Raw genomic sequence first — 26330 nt, forward strand, 5'->3', positions numbered from 1 at the left:
GGGAGCGTGGTGTTCCGCCGCCGAGTCGATGGTTATTTCACGACTCAGCCATCCTCTTTAGTCGTCACCTGTTCGAACAGAAGCGCTGTTATTTTAATCAGCAAATGCGCCTGAACTGGCTTCGTGCTCCGCTTACGCAAACGGCTCATTCCCCAACGTCACTGTCTATTTTTAATTTTTCATTGTCCTCCTCCTAATGTGTATACATGCACCCACTGATTAGTCTTAACAGCCTCAACACAAGTAGTGAATCCAGATCATGAATAGAATTTGCCTCATCCTTGCATACATCTATACAGGGTTTTTTTTTTTTTTTTGGACGCGCATAGGTTCAACACAGGTGCTCACAGTTTGGGCCAAGCCAAGGAAATATATATGTCAGATGGTTTTATAGTGTTTCAATTTATATTTATCATCCTTTTTTTGTCCAAGTCCCAGTATGAATGGGTTCTTTCCCTTCCGTCATGTCTTCTCGTGTCGTGATTGTCATATGGTGAAACTGAATATAGCATGGGTCGCAGGGCCTAGTTTATTCCTATGATAACTGCTTGGTAGTGCGCAATTCCCAGGTATAAAATGACCTGGGTCTTCCACATTCATTCCAGATGGTGTAATGTAAATTACAGACAGCAGAGACAGAATGTAGTTATTTTAATCTAAAGCAGGTCTTTTCTGTCATCAGATCAAGTAGTTTAAAAGCCTCAACCTAGCAAAGCAGTTTTGATGTCCTATTGTGACCAAACAGTTCTTGTGTCTGAACCTAAAAAAGTAGTTTTGGAGCCTAAACTTGGCCAATCTGGTTCCTGGCCTGGAATTTAGAATCACCCTAGTTCCCTTACCAAATATCTGATTTGATTTTGGATTACTGCAGAAAATAAGCTTTGTGGCAAGCCTAGTTTATGTACGTACGTGGCAAGACTCTTTACAAGTCAGCTCCACTTAAATTATATGCAAACATGCTCACCTGTTTCCAGGTTTTAGAACTCATTTGTGCTGCAGTCTGTACTTCAAAGCCTGGGGCTCTTTGTGGAGGATAGGTATTGTGTTTAGGTCAGAATTATGTCAAATCAATCCTCAAAATGTATTAACTTTACATCATTTTGCCATAACAAGAAGCTTTTGTAGTTCATACATTTGCGGTGATGTCCACAGGGAGCGAAGAGCCAAAGACCTGCTCGTGTAAATGCATGCACTTATTATAATTGAGTTGTGTTGACAAGGTGTGAACGTCTCTGAATGTGCAGCAGGGACGTTAAACAGAACACATTGAGGCGCTTGGCCAAAACAAGCTTGATTATTCTGGTCAGCTAGTTACCAAAGTTTGCTTTTGCAGAGAGTTTTCTCGGATGGATTTTTATGATTAATTACAACAGGTATTTGGAAACAGAAAAATAATAATAACAATCCCGACACATCCCACGCACGGCTCAGAGGTGATTGGCTACGACAAACCACTTCAGCCGAATCGATGGTAACAAACTAAGCGAATGCGAAAATGTGCATATTTTATAACCGGGATTTGATTTGTGCCGCAGCGGTCTGTCTGTGGAAATGCCAGTTCATTGGTGCCTCAACCTGTTCCAAAATGTCAACGCCCTGGCTGTCATTTTGTGCCAGATTTAATAATTTCATCACAGCATGAGCGTGGTTCCTGAAGGTGAATGCATGCAGCTGAGTCTACTTTAAACAGATTGTCTCCGAATCACTATGCAACATACGCTTCATTCAATTAGGATTCTTGTAATTTGTGTTGACGCGTTAAAGATCAAATTAACAGCTGCCCCAGCTTCTAAAGAGGCCCGTTTTGGACTGTGAGGATGTGACAAAGTTTGTAAGGTGAAATGTTTTGGAGCATTGTTCCCCCGACAGGAGACTTTGTACCTTCCAGTCTGTGCCTGGTGATTGGCGGTAAGCAGACTGTAACGTAATGCGAGTCTGATATGAAGATGCTCAACAGCGGCTCAATGAAATAACGATTAAGCAGACTCTGACAAAAACCAAATTAAGGCCCCCTGTTCGCCGTGATGGATTACCTCGCTGGAGCCGTGGCAATTTTCAAGTTGTTTCAAGTACAGAATTGAGTGGCAGCAAATAGCTTCTTCTGAAGGGATGAAAACAAGCCCCAATATTGGTTTTTGGGGGGGGGGGTGGACTCTGTAAAGCCTGAAATCTCAATGATTGATTTTTCTGTTTCTTAATTCCATGCTTTGTGCCTTGGAGAGGTTCTGTCCCACAGTCACAGGCTAATGATTTTGTTTCGGAATATTTTTTTTATTTTTACTTACATAATGAAGCCATATGTGTTGGTGGAATTGTCTGGTGGTAGTCCTTAAAGTGAGGTAAGAAGAGAGCGGACCAGAGGGGCACTAAGCAGCGATTACCATTTAAATGGAGAGTTCATAGGTGCTGAAGATCCACTCCTGAATAAGGAGGCTCATTGTCCAGGATGCCCCCTTCTGCCACAAGTGGAGATTAGCCTCATTCTTTAGATTTATCTACAAGAACCAAGCCAAGGACATCATCCCCACCACCCCCCTCACCTCCCCGTCCTGTCAGCTGATACGCGATCTGGCCCAGAGCCAGAGTGATCTCCGTGACTCCTGAAGGGGGTTTCTTGACTTGAACCAGATCTGCTGATATCTGCTTGACGTGGATCTGATCTCCTCATTCCCCTCCTGCTTGATCAGGCAGCCGCCCAGGAGCTCAGGGGCGCATTGTGGCAGAAAAGCAGTCAGAGTATCCTCACACTGCATGACCGACTCTGTCGTCACGGGTGACTGTTTCAGGACACTAAGTTATAATGTTTGTCTCATCTGAGATTTTTGCTGTATTTCCACAAGATCAATGAACAAGCTAAACACACAGAAATGATTTTGCTTTGTCTCAAAGAAACAGAAAAGTTAGTTCTAAGAGAGTGAAAAGTAAAGTACATGTTCGTATGTCATTTTTTAAGATTTAAGATTTAAACAAGAGTCAAAATACTACAGGGGGAACTTAAAGTAAAGTTGAAATATTTATTTTAACGAACTGTACATTTGCACAGTGCACAAAGCAATGTGAAATGGAGAAGTAATGATGTTTCAAACAAAAATATCAGTGATAGTCTTGTATTTTGGGAATAAAATTGTGGAGTCAACGCATATTAAGATATTAACACCAATATTTATCCTTGTTAGTGATTAGTAGAACTTAAAGTCAGTTTATCACTACAAAATTTGTATGCAATCATATCAGTACTTCCCTCACCATTGTGCGCCAACATCACAGTCAATTATGGAGGCCTGTAATGGACACAAACAAGAAAATTAGTTTCCATGAGATCGATGAGCCAGCTAAACAGAGGTAATTTCAACCCCCCCCCACCGTGTCCCCAGGAACACAGAATGAGACGAAAAAGTTAGTTCTGAGAGAGTGAAAACTCAGCACCTGGAGGTGCACATTGCAGTTGGAGGTATTGATCAGCGCTCACAGATAACAGTGTTCTCTGGCTTTCCATCTGCTGTAATGGCCAGAGGGCAGCTGCGCTAACAGGCTTTCAGGTTCCGCTTCAGCGTTCGACAAAGAATAAACATTTGTTCATCAGGAATAAATCGCCATCACTTACACCTACAACTTGCGCATCACATGTGCTGAAATATTGTGTTTGTTAAGTAATTTGGAGAGATTTAGGGGGCTGCTCACTTGATTATTCCCCTTTTTCTCACGCCGAACACTGCCTGGCTTTGTTGTTCATGCCAAACCCGCTAAAGGAAGCGAGGCGCTGCGCTCCGTGTCTAATCGCAGAAAATATATTTTATTATGTGAGAGCAGAACGGTTGGAATTAATAGGCCTTTTCATTAATAATAACATGTGATGTTTTTAGAAACTTGAAATTATTTGCCAAATATGGAGCTTTGAAAAAAGTTTTTCCCTCGCCGCAGCGCCGGCAATCACGACTCAGCAGTTCACTCCGAGTGCCGCCGGGCGTGTGTGCGTTCGCCCGGCGTTGCTGCGCGCTGGCAGAGCGCTACGGCGACGATGTAACCAGTGTAACTTCCCAGTGGAGATTTTATTCAAACATCATCAGCAGGGAGAGATGAGGGTGTGAATTGTGTTGACTCCGTCCGTGGACCGTTAACACGTGAGTCACACAAGCTGCTGTACAGCGCCGGGCCGAGAGTAACACACCCTCAGGGAGGTGGGGGTGGAGGGGGGGGAGGCATGTGGGCGATCACGGCTGACACACAGAGTTCATCTGCATTATGTTTAAAAAAAAAAAAAAAAAAAGAGCTTTCATTAGACCCAGTGTTTAGACACTGAATCCAAACTGCACACGAAATGCACTTATGGCTTTCCTGTGACCATGAATAGTCCATTTATGTTGTGCGAGTGTAAACAAAACACCCTTTGAGCAGGCGGCGGCCAAGATTCCCAACGCAATCTTTAACACAAGATGCAGAAGAAGCCTTACTGCCGGTTGTGCAATTAGATTGCAAGCTTGCTGTTAGCTCACTGATGGAGGCTTCAGTGTTTTTCAGTCCAAGATCCTCTTAGCTGATACAGGGATGGACTCCCTACTACATGTGCTGTGTAAAAGTCTGTTTCTTAATAAGCTCGGCCTACGATAACGTACAGGGCAGCTTATTGTGCCATCCAAAGATGGCAGCAGTTGTAGCGTGGCCGACGTTAGCGAGTTTAGCCCTACCCTCTGCGATTTCTCCAGTTTCTGCCATGGAGGGATTTGTCAAAGTCTCTTGTTCTAAGTCACGAAACGATTAGTTTGTAGTTCACTAGAACGTCTATACAACATAGGGATAACATTACAGGTCACTGGCCAATGGAGCTCGACAGGGAACCCCCATATTTTGAACGGCTTCGGTTCTGGGAGTGAATTTCCCTTCATTCACTCCAGTGATATTGCAGAAAATCTTTAATGGCTACTGTGAGATGAAGTGTGTGCATTAAAACCCCTTAACCGTCCTGAAAATGCACATACATGATCCCAGTTCAGCCCGCCAAGTAAATTCAAAATCCTGATGTTCTACCTTTTGATGCGCAGGCTTGATTTGAGGCATCTTTTAGGAGGTTAAAGTCCGAATGTTTTTTCCCCAGTCAGAATCTCTGCAAGTGCCTCTGGCATTAATCTATAGGCGATTTCTGAACGCGCTGAAATATTAATTATGTTTTTTTCACCTAAATTTTTTATGCAAATATTAGCCTGCGGATGACCTGAAACTGCCCCTTTTAGCTGGAAAACACATTGATTCACATCATATATATAGCCGTGCATGGTCCAAGATCGAATTTGATAGTAATATCATGGAAAATGAATAGTTGATATGTGTCTTTGCATGGAAACATCGAGGCGCCAGGCCAAAGACATCCAGTGTGTGACCTAAATAAACTCCTGCTTGAGAGTAACCGGGGCAAAAACTCATTGTGGTTCCTTATTTTCTTACACTAGCTTTGTGCTATCTAAACGTGCATATTGTCCAAGTTTGTGATCGAGAAAAACAAGAAACGAGAAAAATCTCATCGGCCTCATGATGCATCTCATCAGTCAACTGGTTGCTGGCGTATAAGTGGCTCGGGAAGGAAAGAAGGGAAAGGGAAGGAACGGAGAGTGGGCCTCCTGTCTATACAAGGGGCGGGCATAGGCACTGCTCAAATGAGGTGCCAGTCAAACAGCATCCACCTAAGGATCTCCAGTATTTACAATAATGGCATTTTGCAGTGATAAAGAGGAGTTTTATGACATTGCATCCTTGATCAGATTTTATGCGTGGAATACTGTGTTTTAGATAAAAATGTGTCTGTTTTTGTTGGCTTCTGAAACACCAAGATGCCTCCTCACTGGGTTGCCAAACCTTTGTACTGTTTGTCCGCTTGTTATTTTTTTTGTTTGCTGTAACTGCCCGCTGTGGTTCACTCTTAAAGCGATTTGCATGAACTGAATCACAGTTTTCTAACGAGCATTTAAACTGAGGAGTCGTGATTGCCGCCCAGCCTCGGTTGTGTGTGGCAGTGTGTGTTTTTTTTTCAGACACCTTTCGTTTGGAGAAATAGCAGCTTCAAAAATGACAATCAGAAACAATCATTTGGTTGCTTCCCCCCTCCCCGTGCAGGAACTCTGAGGACCTCCTTGGAATAACAGACCCCCTGATGAAGACCCAGGTGCTAAAGTGTTATATATACACAAGTCTCGCTGCGCAAGTTTCTCATTCACTTCACGGACAGCTGCAAACATCGACCATATGGGGAGGAAAAAACATTCCCAGGTCCTCTAGTGAAACTCAAACACAGATGATGTAGCGTAAACTGTCAAAATGCACAATTTGATTCGGGATATGACCTGGCCAAATGTTTTTTTTCTTTCTTATTTCTGTGGGACACGGGAGGTAGCTACCTTAGAGGTTCATTTATTTTCCTTTCTTTTTCCTTTTGAGCACAGACCTTGGGGGGGGAAAAAAAGCCCTCTGTCAGGGGTGCCGCTTTCATCTAAATCAAAATGATCAGGCTGAACTGCATTGAACTATAACTGGAGCCGAGCGGCTAATGACTCAGGATCTCTGACTTTCAAAAAAGGAAAGGGTGGTGGGGGGGTAGGGGTGGGGGCGAAGAGAAAATCTCCCGCGGTGGAGAAATAACACTCTAAAAGAGCTCATTACTATCCGGCAAATCCTAACTTCTTCTACTGTACATCCAGCTATCATTAAGTCTGTATTTTGAATATAATGACCTTGTGTTGTTACATGGCTGCCATGGGTTATATCCCTAATGGTCCTCAAGCCACTGTCTCTCACTGTTGCTAAAAAGTGACACAAGTTGAGGACACACATGCGCGCACACACACACACACACGCACAAAATGGGTGACAGTATTTTCCCCGGCCATCCCCGGAGGACCCGAGAGCCACTGGCCAAGTCGTGCTGTCTCGACACCTTGTCAACCCTTGGTCTGAGCGGTCAGAATTGTGTATAGATATGTGTGTGTGTGTGTGTGTGTGTGTGTGTGTGTGTGTGTGTGTGTGTGTGTGTGTGTGTGTGCAAGTGTGTCATCTCCTCAGACATGTTCACATAGCGAGCCATATCGATGTGACACGGCGGAGTGCAAGGCTGGTCGCTAACAGGCTGCTCGACGGCGGCGGCGAGCGTGCCATAAAGAAGGTCATTTACATTGAGGTTCACGCCTGATGAAAGTTGGACCGCTTTCAATTGGCTATTAGACAACTCGGTTACATCATCGCTTTCCGTGGGATCTATTTCCTGCTCCAGTGATCAAGAAAGCGACGAGCGGAATGAAGAGGAGTGGGTGGGGGGGCACAAAGTAGAAAGAAAAGAAGACGAAACTGACGTCTCCGCCTCTCGAGCGCCTTTGTCACACATCACACATCACAATCACCGCGTAAACCACCAGCGGCGTGATCGGAAGGGGTTAATTTTCCGACTTTGTGGGTCAGAATTAGGATCATATTCCGACGTTGCAGCTCCGAAGCGTAAAAATTGCAACCAAAAGGAAAAAAAAAAAAAAAAAAAGGATTTCCGCAGCCCTGTGTTTGCTTTGATGTGGCCGCTTGATCACGCAAGCGAGCGAACAGCCAACTGTAATGTAAAAATGCATTTCGGGCGACACATCCCTTTTTTCCCCACTAAATGTGCCTCAGATCAAAGGAGGTACATAATTTTTTGTTTTTTCCCACTCAAACTTTAACCGCTCCCAGGTCCACTGTGTGTAATCCATTTGAAGACTTATTCACACTGTGTACCTTTCGGCTGAACAGCGGGGTTACGGAGGTGGGAGGGAAGCGCTTGTCTTCCTCCACTGTTTCTTCCAGTTTAGTCACGACTTCTCGGGAAGTCCAACTAAAGCTCCCTGTCCTTTCCCATCACTGTGACGCGGCGGCAACAAAAGGAGGACTACATTAAATATTGCAGGACAGTGTCTCCCTTTGTGATCCCAGGTGGAACGGGGGAGGTGTTTAATGGTTGTTGATCCACATGTGCGCGCAGTTGCGGGAGTCTGAATTATTAATGTCGGACATGAAAGTAAACAGAACGGCAAATGCATTTGTTGCTCAGGAAATTGGTCCCCTCCTCCCCCCTCCGTTGTCGACTTGCCTTTTTGAATATTCTGAGCGGAGCGTGGCGTCTGATCAGCAGGATGTGAAAACCCCTCAAAAGTCCCATGAATTCAGAAGCAGTGTCAATATTTTTGAGTTTGAACAGCTAATTCAAATATTTATGCTCAATTAGTCTTTGCTCTCCTTTACCCCTCCTTGAATCGCCCTAGGGAGGTTTATATCAAGAACAAGATACTGTATATTTCCGTTCCTTACAATAAAACTGATACCATCTTGGCAGCTTAATATGTATGTACGAAGATAAGATGGAAAGTAATTAATTTTTAAATCCTCTTTCTTGCCTCTGCAGCACGTGTGTGTGTGTGTGTGTGTGTGTGTGTGTGTGTTTGCGTCAAGTTCTTTCACATGACTTTCCGGGGGCAGGCTGTTACTTTCCTCAGGGACGAGCTGCCCTGCTACGGTACACCAGCGTCATAACAGATTATCCTGCTGAGATCTTAAAACGCCTTTGTTTCCCCAGCATCTTTATACGTGGGCACAGAAGCAAAGAGACCAATGAAACGGAATGAAAGAGCACGTTCATTAAACCTCAAAGTGGACCGATGCAAATGGGGTACCTTCAAGCTAGAGAAATAAGTTTTATTAAGAGCATCGTTATCATCACGAGCTACATTTTTAACTGTTGCTTCCTCCGCATGATAAATATTTCACAAATGTCTTCTCCAAGAGACCTCTCCGGTATTTCTAAAAGTTCCCAAAGTGTGATCTAAATACTCCGTGACATGCATTTACAGAAAGAGAGATTAGTTTGGGAGTGCTTGCAACGAGGGCACTTTGCTCACCAGAGCGCTGACGACTGCTCCAGCTCTGAATCCTTGGAAGTCTGGAAGCTGTCTTCCATGATGTCCAGTCTCTCTCTCTCTCAAAAAAAAAAAAAAAACGGGAGATGGTTTAAAATGGCACTCAACAGAGAAAGCCGGGCGGCGAGGGAAAAATGTCAGGAGATTGACAGGGAGCAAGCTTCAGCTGAAAGTGATGCGGCCATCAAAATCAGGAGCTGAACGTTTTCCGAGACGTTTCTGCCGAGAGAAATTGTGATTGTGAAAATGCGACCAAGACTCTCAGCCCCACTCCAATCATCATTTTAGCATCGTAAACTCAAGGAAGAGACAGAGTGGAGGGGACAGCTTTGAAAAGTCACATCCCAGTGGTGGTTGGGGTGGTTGGATGGGGCACACACTTTCACTCCGGGGGCCGGGGTTCACTCCCCACATGAAACCGAGTGCCAGGAGTGATTTGGTTTCAAGTCATGTTAACAACCTACGTCACTTAGGTAATGTGGCGCGAGTTGCAATCTACAAGGCAGAAAGTAGATTAATTATTTTAAACCCGAAATATGATCTTTTCCTAAACCTGCCCAAGTACAGGAGCTCTAGTTAGCCATTGGCTGCTTCTCAAAAAGTTAGCATAAATGCCGCTAGCATCAGTTATCAGAATTGGAGAGCATATTTCATTAAACGACAAAGAAAGAACAGCTCTGAAGGTTTTTGTTATAGAAAATATGGCCGTCATATGGTTTGTTGATCAGGTTAGGACTGAGACCTACAATTGTAAATTACTTTGCCTGGTCATAGTGCTGTGTATGTATACAATGTTTGAACTTCAAGGTGTATGCGTCGTTCAGTCCCATTTCTGTGCTCGACATATGTCTCTAGCCTTAGCTTATAGCTCAAGGGTTTCAAGTGCCTGGTAAGGGCTTACGAGGAAACCCCTCTGAGCGCAGGAAAGTCCGAGCACAGGGTAGTGTGTAGTCATCCACAGGCCCCGCTGCAATAGAAAACAAGCACAAAACGACTCAGGCCACTTAGCAGAGAAATAAAGCCAGGAAATAGATAACTCAATAACCTGTCCCTATAGTATTTTTACTTTCTGTCGGGCATATGGCACTCTAAAGGCAATCTGGTAGTCCTGACTGCCTGGGAGGCTAAATTCATATCTAACTGGCTGACAGACTGCCCCTGTATGGCCCTACTTCCTGTCAGGCATCTGGTATTGTCTGGCAGCTACCTACTCTCGCTTGGCTTCCTGGGAGGCGTAACATGGCAGAACAGACTGCTTGTGTGTTAAGCAGCCTGTAGCTAGTATCACTTTGTACTGACTGCCTTAAAGGCGTCAGTTTTAAAAATGCAGCCCGCAAGGCCAATTCCACTTTCTTCTTCTTTTTTTTTTTTTTTTTTTTTTTTTTTTTCAGAAGTCTCCGCCAACACGCCTTGGCAGAGCACGTCTTGAAGTGCGTGATCTCAGCACTGACGTTGCTGAGGCCACAATGACTGCTTGTTTGTCAGGAAAAAAAAAGAAAAAACATCTCTGCATGTATCAAGAACTAAAGACACGCTATTTTAGGAGCGGTATGCATTGATGAAGAAGTGTGAGTAAGAGCAGTTTTGTTGGATGCTGACAGTTTTTTCTTTTTTTTTTTTTCTTTTTTTTTTAAGATATGGAGAGGTCGAAGGGTTGCATGAAAGCACACGGAGGCGGGTTGAGTAATAAAATGCAAATCACCCAGAACACCAAACAGTTGCATTACCCACGAAGATGTGATCAAGGGTGCTCCGGCATTCTCCGACAGCGTGACCTGTAGCCGCTCTGCAAGAAATTGCGGTGCTAATTGGTTTGCCCTTGATTAAAACCTTAATTAGAATTACAGGTAGCGGTCCAAGCTAATGGTGCTCATCACTTATGGTCGGCTAATTGCAGCAAGGGTGGGGGGGAAAAAGGAAGCAGTGCGTGGACTAGACTGTGCCGGTTAGTGCGGCTACAGCTGACTTTTCAAAGGCAGTGAACGAATCGGTTGCAGTAGTGTTGCCACGATAACCAAAATTCAATAACACATTATACAAAGCTTTCAGATAGTTTCAAAGGTGTTCCGCCAGTCGAATTTCGACATCGCTTCCCAGAGGCGCGGATGGACTGGCAGACTTGAAAGACGGCGGGTTGGAATAGAGAAAGAGCTGCAGTCTGGCTCCTCGAGGTGGACTGCAGGCGCCGGTGTAAACTTCCAAGAGAGTCAGAAAGTGAAAACATGGCAACCGCATCAAACAGTCGACCACGTCTTGAACCGAATCCCAGTCCACCTGCGCCCGGTGGACACAAAAGGATGGCAGCAGGAAACGAGAGGAACTTTTCCATTCACAGAACTGACAGAGATGGACAACCGACGGACAGATCGCAACCCAGAAGCTTTAAGATTGCAACGCGTCTGTCAGGTATACCACTCCTTGACTTCTTTGCTGGTTTCCTTTAGCCACATAAAGCGATATCCCATGGTTCTCTGCTTAATAAAGTCAGAATTGGCATTAAAGTTTAACATCAGAAGAAACTTTGGTTAAAGTTTTCAAATTAGAGGTCAATTTGAAGGGAGATTCAAGCGAACTCTCCGAAGGATCCCCTCTGTTTGACGAATTCCATCAGAGGGGAAACCTGAAGTGATTAAAATTAACCCAGGTTACATGCTTCAAGCAAAGCACCCAATGGGATCGTGGTGAGCCCTTCGGATTGGATTTGTCTCTGTGTGTGTATGTGTGTGTGTGTGTGTGTGTGTGTGTGTGTGTGTGTGTGTGTGTGTGTGTGAAAGAATATTGAGCTCTCGGCAGCCAGATGTCTGCAGAGCAATCCCTCTGCACAATTACCTCCGGACATCTGGGACCTATAAACACAGCGAGCTAGCTCGGGCTCTGTCTCTTATTCTTTGTCCCCCATTGTCTCTTCATCATTGTCCTCTCCTGTAAGTCTGTTTCTTCCTACTTCCTCCCTCTTTGTCTCTGTGGCCTTTTATCTTGTCTCACATATGCTCACAGTCTTGCTTTTTTTTTTTCTCTTTCTCCTCAGCACCCCTCCGCATGCATACATTCATTTCTTTATTCCTCCCCCTCTGGCTGTGCAGCATCTTGAGCTGGAACACATGCATTTTCCCTGACTTCCTCCCCTGTTCCACCACCCCTGCATCGGCACATACATACACAATAACTCTTTTTTTTTTCTCTCTCTCTCTCTCTCTTTGACTGCTGGCGGCCACCTTGCTCTCTCTTTCCCCCACCACCCTCGTCGTCTTCGTTTTGTGCTCGTCTCACTTGTCGCTCCTTTTGACTCGTGTCAAAACATCACCCCCTCCCTGGGCACCGACAACAGCACAGCCTATTTGCTATTCAAATCGTTTTTTTTTTTTTTTTTCTCGCAAGATTGTCACCTGGCGCGTGCCTTGGCAGCATAAATCACCATGCAAATTACTGTATACATGGCGAACAGTGTTGGGCGAGTTATTTAAAAAAGAAAAAAAAAAAAAAGTGTTATTTATTACCCATTGAAGAAAGCACTTTACAAATTACTCTGCAGCGGAAGTTGTTATTTACATTATTCATTACCACAGGAGGAAGAGGCATTCAAATCACTTGCTGAAGTAAAAGTACCATCACGAAAATGCAAAAGAAAATACTCTAATGGGAGTTAAAGGTGCAGTACGTGAGAAATGGTCAGCTGGAATTCATCCCATGCAGAGCAGCACAGAACCAGAGAGATTATTATTTTTTTATCCGTGACTGTAGCTGCTGTTAGCTTGTTAGCTCAGTTAGCGTGTACTTCCCAGGAACCTATACCTGTTCACCTGCTCCGCTTCAGCTCCACTGATGTGCACAGGGGTGTGTGTCTCTGTGTGTGTCCTTTTTTTATTTGTAGAATCAACAATGAGCCTTTCGGTTTTCGCCGACATTGAGCAGTAGATTGTTCTCTGTGCGCCACTCTATAAGATTCTTCATTTCCTCCTGGTTTGAACCCTCATCGCTGTTCATAATGCAGCACGGTGATGGTGGTGTCTCACTCATACCTCGCAATATAGTTCTAATGATGTCTGCGGGTGCAGTCATGGGCGTACAGTGTGAACGGGACGGGGCTGAGGGTTGAATATCAATCCGTACTCTCTGGGGTCCACATCTGAGGAAGTCCAATATCGAGTTGCAGAGTGTTGTACTCAAACCACATTGGTGTTTAGTTTCCCAGTCAGCTCCATGGCTATGATTGTGTCAAATGCTGAGCTGAAGTCACCAAACAGCATCCTGATGAGGCTGTTGAGTGCAGGGCAGTGGCATCCTCCGTGGATCTGTTGGTTCTGAATGCATGCTGGTGAGGCTCGAGGCTGGCAGGGGTGTTTAATTAGCTGGTGAACCAGTTTCTTAAAGCACTTCATTAGGAATAGGGGTAAGGGCAGTAGTCATTTAGAGTAGACACACCAGACCTATAAGGTGCAGGAACGATGGTGGTTGTCTGGAGGCAGGAGGTAACGGTCTCCTGTGAGAGTGAGATGTCAAAAATGTCAGTAATAACAGCAGCTAGCTAATCAGCATATGTTTTAGTCCACAGCCAGGCATGTTATCCAGACCAGCAGGCTTTTTTTCTCAGATCTGCTTTGGTTACTGACAGTGGCTGGTCCTCTGGAGGTGGAGCAGACTTCAGATCTGAGTCTTTGTTAAGACCATCAAAGCGAGCATAAAATTTGTTCAGCTCATCCGGCAATAAGGTGTCACATATGATGACGCCGCTGCTTCTTTTGTAGCCTGTGATAAAGTCATATATGTTAAGTACCCCTAAATTTATTGTCATGAATATACTTAGTTACTTTCTGCCACTGCTGATTACATTACCTCTGTTACGCTCAAACGTTCCTTCCAATAACTGCGAGGCTGCTGCACCCACACGTCATTCATTTAGTATTTTACATGCGTGATAGAACTCACTGTGTTTTGAAAGTATTTACTGACCATTGACAGCTAGCTTAGCCTGTCCTCACTGTGGAGCTGCAGAGTTCACACACCCTCCCTTAGAATACATAAACGAGACAACTTTAAAACCCCCCTGCCTTAACCGGGATTTCATGAGGATGTGAGTCCCTAATTCCTCCGGTGCAGCCACATCCTCCTTTAAGAAGTATAAGCCATCGAAAAAGGGCTGCAAAGATGTCATTTTAATTTGTCGTGTTTTCTGTGCTTAAAATAGTGTCATTTGTGTCATATTCTATTGTCAAAATGCAGAATTAGCCACAACACCAATGTGGAGGGTCCATCCTTGCCTAACCCTAACCCAGAAAAAATGACTATATATGCCGCTTGATTATTGTAACCCTAAACTTAACTAAGTGGTGTTTTTTTTTTTTTCTTTTTTTTTTCCTTCGCCAGGGATTGTCAGAACTGACTGAAGCTCCACTTGCACTTGCACGACTCATGGCTGCATAAAATGTTCCCATCACTGTGACACTGTCGCCCAACACTTGTGTTAAAATCCGCAAGACGAATCAAATTGCAAAACACTAGACATTCAATCAAGTCAAAACACTCCTGCCCTTTTGTGATCTAAGTATAATGGCCTTGTTGCAAATATGTTAATTTGACAGAACTAATCTCACCACTTGGGTTTTATTATTGGTACAAAAAAAAAAAAAAGCGCACAGTGATTGCCTCTGAATAAATGAGCATTCATCTGAGCAATAAAAACAAGGGCAGAGAGACATTTTGTCCTGGAACAGAGGAGGCGAAATCGCACTGACTGTGTGTAAACAAAACACAAACTTAGCCTCAGGAAATGGGTTTACCTGAAAAACCTGTTCCGAATGCTTATGATAATTTGGCTCCCGCGAGTGTTATCTAGCAGTCATGCAACAAACAATGTAACGAGATGAGAGCGGGCGCGTGTGTGACGGCGCAGAGTGGAAATGTGCTCGGTTTTTAGTGGAGAGAGAGAGAGAGGCTCCGAGCGAGCATGTCCTGTTTGTGCCCCGGCCGAGGGAAGGATAAATAATTCCCCTGTAGCGGGGAGGCTACAGTGTCTTGTGATGATTATAGGAGCCAGAGGAGTAAACGGGGCCCCGGTGAAAGTTTACCATGGCCCAGATAGCTCAGGTAGGGCTGTCACGGCAATCTAAATATGACCGGCGAGGAGGAAAAAAAAAAAAAAAAAAAAAAAAGTCGGTGTGAGGTAACTGTTTGTGTCCAGAGGATAAACAGTGGTGCACAGGAGGCTGATTTAAGGGGAAAGAAGGTGGGTGGCTGCAAGTAGCTAGAACAACAACTCTTCCCTCCAGTAATGTGAGGAGGGGAGGGGGGGATTAGATTCTTGTAGTTACAGTGCGCTTATTATTCCGCTGTTTATAAATGCAGAAGGCAATAATCCTATGGTAGGAGCCAGATGCTAAAACCAATGTTAATATGTTGGTTTTATAGTTTTATGTTACTTCCGATTAAAGCTCCTGAGGGGGACTTTAGCTCATACGTCGCCGATTGCGGTATGTGTTTGTACAAGACACCACTCCGACCTCAGGCTGACTCTTCCCCCGTTCTGTCGTCACGCACTTTGGCAGTGAAAACACAGCTTTCAGTGCGTCCATCCTCCCTTTTCGGTGTTCATCGCTCACTTGCAGTGCAGCACGCCGAGGTGCGAGGGGCATCCAAGGTCCCAGACGGATGACAAACAAAGTCATAACACGAGAAAATAGAAACTCACTCCATTTTTCAGAGAAACATAAAAGGCCACATTCTCTTTGCTGCCCCCCCACCCTCAATACTACTGACCCCAGCTGGTCCCTGACGGCGTTCTGAATATGGGACGAGGCTTTTTCATTTATTCCCGGACTCCATCAGCAGTCCTTGAACTACTTGTTCCCTGTCATCTGCCTGCTTTGAGTGGGACTGTTGACCTTGCGGAACAACTTGAGCGAGGCACTCGGATACACGCAGATCCGGACGCGAGCCCCTCTTGTCACAAAGCATCTCACGGGGCAGGGGCTCTGATCCAGGATCTGTGGCAGGGTTACACCATTACATTTAAAGTGATCTCAGTAACAGATAAGGGACACAGTCAGCTGCTTAATTCCACAGGCTGTATAAAGTTTCTTTTTTTTTTTTTCCAAAGATGCAAATAACCTAATAACTCTTCCAAGTTGTAAACTGGCTTTCTTTTTTTTTTGTTTTGCAACATCCGTGGTCGTCGTGGCAACAGCGAGTGCGGTTATAAATACAGCAAACACTTATTGAGCAGCTATTTTGTTAGACAGACAGCAGAGGAGCAACTGGTGTGTCTGTTTACAGTGCAGCCAGACAAATTGAAACCGTTTTCAGTACAGTGGGAAGTTTGAAAAAAAAAAAAAAAGAATCGAAAAAGCGTGATCTAATTTCACACCGCACCACACGGTAACAATGGCGGCCGATACGAAGCGTTTTTTTTTTTTTTTTTTCCCCTTTGTTTCACTATGAAAGCGGCAGGAGTAAGCAGAACATGTGCAGGTCAGGCTTATTATCACGAACTCAAACTGAACCAGAAAGAAGCACGGAAATGGAGCCGGTACACTTCATGAAATTCTTCAACTATATGACTTGTTCCAAAACAAATCAAATTAAAGTCAAAATGACACAAGAAGAAAAGTGTAGCCCATTCATGCTACACAGAACATACAATACAACAGCACAGTTGACCTAAAAAACCTTTCATAATATTGTATGGAGAGATAATAACTGAATGTAAATGCATTGAGTGTGTATTGTAGAGAAACTGCCGACATCAAATGGAATCAGAAATGAGGATTTCACTTCCTGAAACTCTTAAGGAGTGTTACTTTAATGGAATTATTTTACATTTGAGACTTAAGCCGCAGCTTTACCACGCCGGCAGTTTACAGTTCATAAATATTGACGCATCTCATTCACACTATTAAACTGAGTGACATGGAGTCTTATAAATAATGACCACAGTGTAACGCTCTGATGAATAACTCTGGCATGCAGTGTTTCTATTACAAATGAAACTTCTGGCATTGCGCCTATAGTCACCACTTCTCTTATCAATATTTAAACAAGTGTTTTCCCCTCGCCCGCGTCCACGCCCTTTGGAATTCTTCACACGCGGGCCGCTCGCGAGCTGACAAGACTTTAAAGAGCTAATCATCGGCAGGCGGCGACGAACTTTCTGGGGGTCTTGACAAGTTGATTGCTTCGGACTAAGAAAGCGCGAGGCCCGACGAGGGGGTGTATTTGAGGGCGACCGCGGGGACGGCTGCCCAGGTGTCTCATTGCTGAAACAGGAGAGTGAAGCTGTCAAGGTGCGACACACGAGCTCATGACCTTTGGCCTCGGCGATGCATCAGGGTAGGGGGTGCAGAAAGGTAAAGCGCCATTCAAATCGCGTCTCAAAAAGCCAGGAAAACGTTCAGCTTCGAGCCTCCCTCTCCACTCCCCCTCCGGTGGATTCACACACGGCACCGTCTTGACCAAACATTTCTATCCCCCCTCTCATGTATATGATATAGTGCGCTTCCCTTTTCTTTGTATAATCGGGGCAGCCCAGATTTGAGGCATTAGGAAGACAATTGTTTGTGAAATACTTTCCCATAATCCCATGACCCACTTTTGGTCTTCGCAGGGAAAAAAAACCTCCCTCATTGAATTCCAATAGAGCTTTTTATCACAGGCCTCTCTCGGGGGAAAACATTTCCATCGTTTCATGTAAATCTGAACTCTTGTGAGCGTTTTTAAAGACGATTCATATACAGCCATGCAGCATGGATATATGTCGACTGCAAAGCACGAAGCGCACCGACGCCCGTTCAGATTAACAAATGTAAACACAGGTGTTTTTTCGATGCCAGGGATTGTTTGTCCTTGATAAATATTAAAGTGATGATATTGCAGGTATTGTGCAGGACTTGGTATTTGCATCGGATCAGAACGAGACGTTCCCGTGTGAACCGCCACGTCAGCAGGCAACCGGGGCTTAGAAGACCTTTTCAGATGTGACATCCTGGTCATGTTTTGGACACAAAACACTGATCAGGTTTCAAAATGTTCCGCCGCGTTCAAACGCGATGTCCTGCTGAAAGCGACCACGAAGTAAAAAACTGAGAGGCTTCGAGTTGCCTCCGTTCTCACAGAGTCTTCAGTCGAGTGATACTCAGTTTGAAATATGTAAATGTTTAGTTAGTCCCATTGAGTTTAACCTCGGTCGATGAGTTTATTTCCTCCTTCAAGGGCAAACAGATTGGACAACTTAAACTGACTGCAAATGAAAGGCAGAGCGTGATGCAGAACAGCACATAAAAAGAGTATCACATTTTACCATCGCAACATCCAGGGTGGACGGATAGAAAACAGGCGACTGGCAAACATCGGACTTCCTAGACTTGTAAACCTCTTCTACTCCAAGCCATTAGTCATGATTCAGGAAGGAACAGAAGGCAGCCATCGGTCTGTACGGTCATATGGTGACGCACAAAAAAGCAGAGCCGGGGTGGGTTAAACGGCTGTTATTCGAGTACATGTGCATTAAAAAAAAAAGCTAGCTGCTCCTCCTGTTGCTTTATGGTCTGACATTCTGGTCACAGTTCTCCAGTTTCACGTATGGTTTGACATGCATCTTAGTCAGCAGAGGAAACACTGGGATTATTGTACTGATATTATTATGCTTTGCTTGTCTTTATCTGAGATCCAGTCTCTCAAAGATGCTACAAGAGGATGCTTAAAAAGGTCTCATCAATATATACACAAATACTTTATTACGAACACTGTGGCATTTATCGATCGATCAATAGAGTAATCTGCGAATACAGTAAGCTTATCACTTTTAATTATGCCACTTTGCTGTTAAGCTAAGTATCTACCAAGCTAACTAGCCTTGCTGAGCTACAGAGCTATACTCAAATGTTGGATTCAGTGTATATTTACCTTTTTTGTTCGTAAAATCCACGTAGAGTCACTTTATTAAACCTTTATTATTCATAATGGATCTAAGTGTCATTATGCAACACAGGATTGAATAACCACTTTTCTTGTGTAGTTCCCGATGCAGTGCGCACAAGAACCACCCAAAAGCATTTATAGTTTGAATTAGTTATTCATGGTTTGTAGTTTATGATTTTTGGTTTATTACAGTTTATGCTGTTGCAAAATACATAATAGTTCTTGTTTTGTAGAGAAAACACGGTAGTTCTGTCCACTTCAGCTCCTCAAAAGATGTGACAAATCTGTGTCATACCCTTTAAAATTCCATCTCCAAAGGGTGTAGTGACCTCAGTAAAAATCGATGCATTTTGCAGTGTGTAAAAATTAAGCAAAAGCAGTTTTTAGGTCATAAAAAATATAGATAATGTCTTATGTGCCAAAAGTGAGATTTTTTTAATAATGTGATGCTCATGGCTGTTAAAGTGTAGTTTACAGTACATACTGTATACATCCAGCAGAAAGAAGTCATTGGGAGGAAAGTGGTCCACAAATTTGAATTGAAAATGCACATGTGCCATGTCTGACACACTAAAATCTGTAGATAAGCCCACAGATTTATCATGTCACAGCTGCAGTACACTTGTGACCCACAACATACAGAGAAAAGTGCCAAAAACACAAGTGGGTAAGGCAAACATGTGTCCTTTTGACAGATTATTCATATTGCTGTGTGGCAAAAAAATAAAAAAAATACTAATGCATTATAACAAATAAGCATAGTGTATATTATTTATGTCACTAACATATTGGAAAAATCTAAACCAAATGTAATCTGTACATTTGTACATGTGTTCAGGTTTGCCCAACAAGGAGCCATGCTGCCAATCTTGCATAACAAGTCATTCCAGTACAGTGTGTATTAAGAAATGCCACACACACGCCACGTGAACGCAAACAATGGTCTGAAAGCTCATATCGTTTCAAGCGAGCCCCAACACCTGAGATTCATTCTCCCCATTACCGAGATCGACAGCAGGTAAATGGACCCCATGTGGCGGGCTGAAAAGCACACTCCTGGTGATAACGCTGAACCTCCTTGATCCTCAGACATCTGTCGACGGGGACCATCCGTCATGCCGGAGGAGAAAAGTGAAAGCAGATAAGTCTCGTAAGAGCCTGACTGGAAACAGACCCGGCCCGTCTCGTATACGCTTGCTCGTAAAGAACGCGGCCCCGGCACTGTAAACACTTCCCATTTTTAGAACGCTTAAGGGTGGACACTATCCAGGCGGAGGCCCTCTGCGTCGCAGAGCCGCGTCCGCTAGAAGAGCCTTTCGGTTTTGCCGCTGAGGAATCTCTCTTCTGTTCGGTTCCGCCTGTGTGACTTCGACACCGAGACGGAGAAAAGGGATAACCTCGTGTTGTGATATTTTTCACCTCCGTCATCTTTGTGTGACATCTCCGCCAGATAAGAACGCATGAGGAGGATCTTCTCTCCAAGCACATGTCAGCAGCAGCTCTCAAAATCACACACACGCACACGTTGAGCTAATGGTACAGTATTTAAGATGGTTACAGTAAAAAGTGTCTGACCTGCAATTCTGAGCACAGCCTTCCTTCAAATTACCCACAATTCCACTGTACAATTGGGGCAATAAAACCACAAACTGGCAAACTCCTGTTCTCGTGAAACTCCTTCCAAAAACATAAAAGACATTTCGCACAAGCCCTCATCTCCTTTATTACCCATGAGGCAATGCGTTACACTTTCACAAACCAAGTCAAAACTTTGATTTTGCCACAGCAATGACGGCATGTCCCTCAGACGGCTGTGAGTCATCGACTTCTTTTTTTGGATTTCTTTATCAATCACTCTGCAAGACTGTTTCCACGAGTCGTCGTTTAGACTGAATGAAAATGTCAAAACATTCCTCTCAATTTGAAGCGATGCGTTCGAGTCGCTTCTTTTGTCCAACCAACAAGCCGAAACGTCAAAGAAATTGCTAAATCCTCATGTTTAAGAGGCTGGAACCAGCAAGTGATTGGCCGTTTCGCTCGAAAGATGGACTGTCAAAATAGTAGTCAGTTATAATGCAATCACTCAGGTGCATTATGTTGGCTTGCAGACGGTGATGATATACGATAATGTCAAATTCATTTTCCTCTCGAAGCATTAAGCACTTAAGGTGTTGCAGAAAAACCAAGAAAAACTCCCAGGCTTCGTTTTTATGCTAATGGTACTGTGATACCAGTGGTGCTTTAAGTCAAAGGTTTCTGGCCTGTAATTCTGAACACAGCCTCGCTTCAAATTACCCGCGATCCTGTGAGGAATTTCAGCGCAGTCGAGCAACAAACAACCAGTCGGCCCCTGCTCTCGTTGATCCCGTCGATTCCGCAGAAAAACACGTTTCACGCGTGTTTCCGTCTCCTTTCATGTCCCGATCGGCCATGACCTATCGAGTTAGAGATGCTGTGATGAGATCTCGGGGGACTTTCTGAACGAGCCAGAGTCAGTTTTTTGGGATCACCAGACTCTTTTTAGAAGCATGATTTCACTCCGGTTTTAGGAATTTCCTGCGAAGACTGTGCTCCCATTCATAACCCGATCACTTTGATACCAGACGTCCTCTGTAGCCCAGATGACCTCACTCGAGAGTCCCCCCCACCACCACCACCACCAAATCACTCCAGATCAAAGAATGTGATGTTTGATCCTCTGATAAGCCCCCAGAACCTCAGATCAGACCCAGACTTTGTCTCCAGCCACCCTTTCTTTTTTTTAACTTTTTTTAAAAAAAAATTTTCTCTGCAGCTCTACACATTGCCATCCTGAATCAGAAGCACTTTGAAAAGTACAACAGAGCCGCACAAAAAGTCAAAAGAGGGTGAGCACTTGGAGGAGTAATGATGCCGTTTAGCATCGCCGGTCTCCCAGTTTGTGTGACCTAGATAGAGAACGACTCGAGCAGACTGTGGCGACTGGAATCGCTTCCATTTGCTCCACACTGCAAGCGCGGCTGATACATTTCCCTGCTGAGAGGTAGGACATCTCCGTCAGGCACTGTATGCAAATGTCAATGTTTTTCACAAAAAGAAAAAAACACATCTGACATCGCGCAGTGAATTTAAGTATGTGCTTCAGCGGCCAGGGAAAAGTTTGTGGGAGCATGGAAAAAAAAAAGAAGTAGTTTTCTTGCTGCTGTATATTTTCTGCAGGATTTCCTTGTTTTTATTTATTTATTTATTTTTTGGGGGGTTGTTTGTCACTGGTATATCACAGCTTGTGGAGCATCAGGTTTGGTGTGTTTGTTTATTATGGGATGCTTAATCCTCGAGCAAGAGGCAGAACTGCGTGTAAAGATGTTCCGACAAGGACGAACTCTTCCTCCGAGTGGCCGGCAGTATGCATATTCATGAGGGGCGGCTGATATTTGGTCTTCATCAGCGTGGAGACATATTGAGATGATGACAAACTGGCACGCGTCTATTGGGCGCGCACACGCAACAGCGCGACCACGCTGGAGTCCACTAAACGGAGGGGGGGGGACGATCCAAGGGCGTCCCAAACGCTCCCCCAGCCTGACAAATCTGCATCACTCTGCACTTTCTGCATAATTCCCCATGACCACAGCGCTAAATGACCTGCGTGATCCCCATGAATATCAATGTCACGCGTGTTGGGCCGCGTCAATTCGGCTCAGTTTGATGCATGTCGTTTAAAAGGCCGGGGGAGGGGGACGCACAGGGCGGATAGTGCCAGCCTAGGCGTTCATGCCGCCTCAAAAAGCCATGCACGCATCACTTTGAGGGATGGAACTGAAATCGGAGGCTCATCACACCGCCGGGGAGCTCCTTCGCCATCTCAGGCGGCTCGGTCACTGTCACTCCCCCGGGAAAACAATCGTTAGTTCGACCTCCCGCGCAATCATAACAGGAATTAATGCTCAAGCGGCGTTACGTTAGCCAAAATGAAAAATGATATTTTGACAGCCGGGTTGCCATTCGCAAGCTCCGGTGATGAAGGTGTCTCCCAAACGGCCTTGCATCATCACCAGGGTCGGAGTTGCTTATAAATTATAAAAAGCAATCAGAGGCTTTCCGAGGCGCACGGTTCTCATTCAGGTGTGTTACACCGATATGCCGTTTGGAGGAATATTCTTTTTGAGAAATAAATGAATAAAGGCAGAAGGGGTTTGGATTAGTTTTTTGCGTTCATAAAAGTTTTACAAAGTGCACGGAATCTGAAAACAGATCAAGAGAGGTGAAATGGAGGGCGAAGAACTGAAATCACATGAAAACTCCGTGACGAACTTTCAGAAGTGTTGAATTTGTTGCCTTCAGAGTTGACAACTCAAACATCCTGATTATTCCTCTTAAAAGCACAAGCATGATGATACAAGGCCAGAGTGGAGAGGACGGGAAAACAGTTCAGATTCTCAACTTCATCCAGCATGTTCTGAGTCATATCTCACTCACTCACAATGTTTTTTACCATTTCAGGCCCAAAATACACGAGCATTCTTTTCTGTTAGTCGCCAAAGAAATATTCACATTCTTTATTTTTCTCTGACGAAGTAGCACCACCGCGTAAAAGTGCTGTCGGCCAGAGTGAGGTAACTTTTTACTTAAAGTTTATGTGACTTTAAATTTACATTCGATGGTAAATTTCTACAATGATGGTTATTAAAAACATGTTACCTTAAAAGTTGTGTAATGCGTAAACAGCCATTTCTTTAACCTTGCAGCTAGTAACACCTGATTTGTTCGCTAAATATAGGTTCATAAAGCATTTCATTTCTGGGAAATTGTTAAAGAATGCTTTATTAATACTTAATTCACCATTTATTAATGCCAGTTATTAAGGGGTTGGACAGTTTTTAACAAAAGTAAAATAACTCTCTGTGAAATGTGGTAAAATAGAAGAACAGTGGCATGGAAATAGACAGATACAAGTTACCACTCATCAGATTTGCAGGCCTGCACGAGGCTGGAGTGGATCCAAGCTAACACTGGGTGGGGTGGCGGAGTCCTGCCAGTCTCACGCCCCGTATCATCAAATACCAATCGACATCAAACAGCAAATTAGATCGTTGGACCCGAGCCATTAACCCGAAGTATTTGTGTCGGACGGTCAGGGAATGAGTCTCAACAACCGGCTATCTTTCCTCAGAATCGCTTCACAAGCTACACAGTGTCGCCTTCAGCGGTTGTACTCCACCACGTCATCGTTAGACAGGAGACTCTTTCAGAGCCCGCCGCTCCTCGAGGCAGAAAAACACTCTCATAGCAGCTTTAACACACTCTAAATATATCTGTATTCATCAAAACCTCTGCTCTCCCACAGCAGTGCATCGGAACTCAGTGTTCTTATATTGTAATGATTATGTGAGATTATGCCACGGCGGGCTCCTGCTGTCATTCCGTGTCAGCTTCTCTAATGTGACACAGGGCCACCGCTGGTACTCAGCCAGGACAAGTGCCCTTCACATAAAATATCCTTCTGCCAGATTCCCCGACGTGCACGGGCAGCAGGCTCAGCTGCCGCCACCGTCGCCACCGCCATCGCTTCCCTTGACCTCTCAGGCTGGCTGCTCTCCACCGCACATTACAGCTGTGTAATGAGGATGAGCAAGGGGGAAAAAAAAGGGACTCAAGTTTGAAAGGTTAGACGTCCTCCTCAGCTTCATCTCTACGAGGCCCGTCTCGTGTGTGTTCCTCCCATGTGTTCTCCGATCTGCCCACGGCGTTGTGTTTTCCCGATCGCTGCACGGGAATCAATGGAACCTCCCCCGAAAAAAACCACCCGCATCCGACACATGAGGCAAACATGCAATTATTTGACGCAAGCACAGAGAAGAAAATAAATAAATAGCCAAATGAGACAGAAATACCCACAGCCTGAAGAATCTTTTTTTTTTTCTTTTTTTTTTTTTTAATAATTCTCTGGTGGCTTGAAATGATCCCCCCCTCAGCTATTTTCAGTCCGCTCTGCCTCGTGTCTGAATATCAGCCCAGACGTTCACATGACACGCCGCTAGTTTCAATTACTCTACCTATTTCAAGGGGAAAAGTCCCCCCGAATCAAAAAGACAAGGCCTGTTATTATCACCCAACGTGAGCGGCACATTTTTTTTAAGCCGGGGCCGGCGTAGGCAGCTGAGCGCGCCGTGTTACAAAAATAAGAGCATGGACAATGTGCCCAGAGTAAATTTGGACCTGTGCCTTTTTGTGGTTCCTTTTTTTTTCTATATCCATGCCCACTCTTGTGTCACATTTCAGGACATCACATTTGGTGAGGTTTTTTTTTTTTTTTTTTTTTTAACTTATACACCCTACTGTTTGGTACAAATAGCCCCCTTTGTTCTAATAATCAAGCAGACATCTGGATGAAGCTGATGTTTCCTGATGTACCGCTCAGAGCACTAAACTTACATTTGAAGTAGGACAGAAGTGCCTACTGTGAGCTAAACTGTGATGCTTTTGAAGTTGGAAGAAAAGATGGTGGTGGCGGGCAGGGGGGCTGGTGGTGGTGATGGTGGTGTGGGGGGCGGATCGCTGTGCAGTGGTAGCTGTTCTGGGTCCCACTGTGTGCTGCAAAGTTTTTCTTCAGTTAAGCTTTTCTGGCGCACCTTGATCATATATTTCTCCGGCGCCAGTAAGATGGAGCTATCAATAATTGATTCAGCAGAACAAAAACGTGTGCGCACTTCAAGGGGGCGGCTGGCGTCTGCAGTCATTGTTTTATTAGGCATCTGAAAAGCCAAAGAAGACAACACGGCTCCCAAAACTCCGACGCTCCTTCGCCACTCTCGCTTCCCTTTTGAAGTGTGGGGAAAAAAAGATAATTTGAATGGAATTGACAAGTCCAAGCACAGCATTTTTATCTCTTTTTCCCAAAAAAGCATTCTCTAGCAAGAAAAAAAAACAAAAAAAAAACACATAACATAGAATTCACAGTATGAATGCTTCATTTCCAAGGAACTTCGCTCTCAGGAAAATGCACTTTTTATGTGACCCAGCTGAACTGGAGGTCAAAGCTCGTAGCGTTTTAAGTGCAGACACGGAGACCTATCAAAGTTCAAAGGCATCCATTTGCAATAAATGTTCACGGGAGTCCCGTGTACTGTAAAGTGTGATGCCGTGTTCGGGGGGGGGTCCTGCGGGGAACACACATGCATTTTACATGATCCGTGCACATAAAAAATCGGAACAAGTGCGCTCCGTATCAGCCGTGTGGGAAATGAGACGTGACACATGCTGCGGCGGGTAGCCACCGTGCGCTGTGATCATATATCAGGAGGGACTTGTGGGAGGAGATGCAGATGCAGCAGGCAAGGAAAAAGGTGCAAGAACTAAGAGAACCCCATCTGGAACCTCCTCTATTATTAGATGTGATTTTGCCTCCAAGGGGGATGAGGGGAGAACGTCCCTGCTCATTACTGTTAAAGCGGGACGGCGGGGTGGGGTGGGGGGTGGGGGGGGGGGGGGCGTGTAGGTGCGGTGACAGCACAACCGCTG

General features: G+C 44.6%; 1 protein-coding gene across 1 annotated transcript in view; it reads left to right on the forward strand.

Annotated features, from left to right (window-relative positions):
* Nucleotides 1-26330, forward strand: part of slitrk6 (SLIT and NTRK-like family, member 6) — a 182470-nt gene that overhangs the window by 153959 nt on the left and 2181 nt on the right. The window lies entirely within an intron of this gene.

The sequence above is a fragment of the Acanthopagrus latus genome, chromosome 24 (assembly GCF_904848185.1).
Source record: "Acanthopagrus latus isolate v.2019 chromosome 24, fAcaLat1.1, whole genome shotgun sequence".
NCBI classification, from domain to species: Eukaryota; Metazoa; Chordata; class Actinopteri; order Spariformes; family Sparidae; genus Acanthopagrus; species Acanthopagrus latus.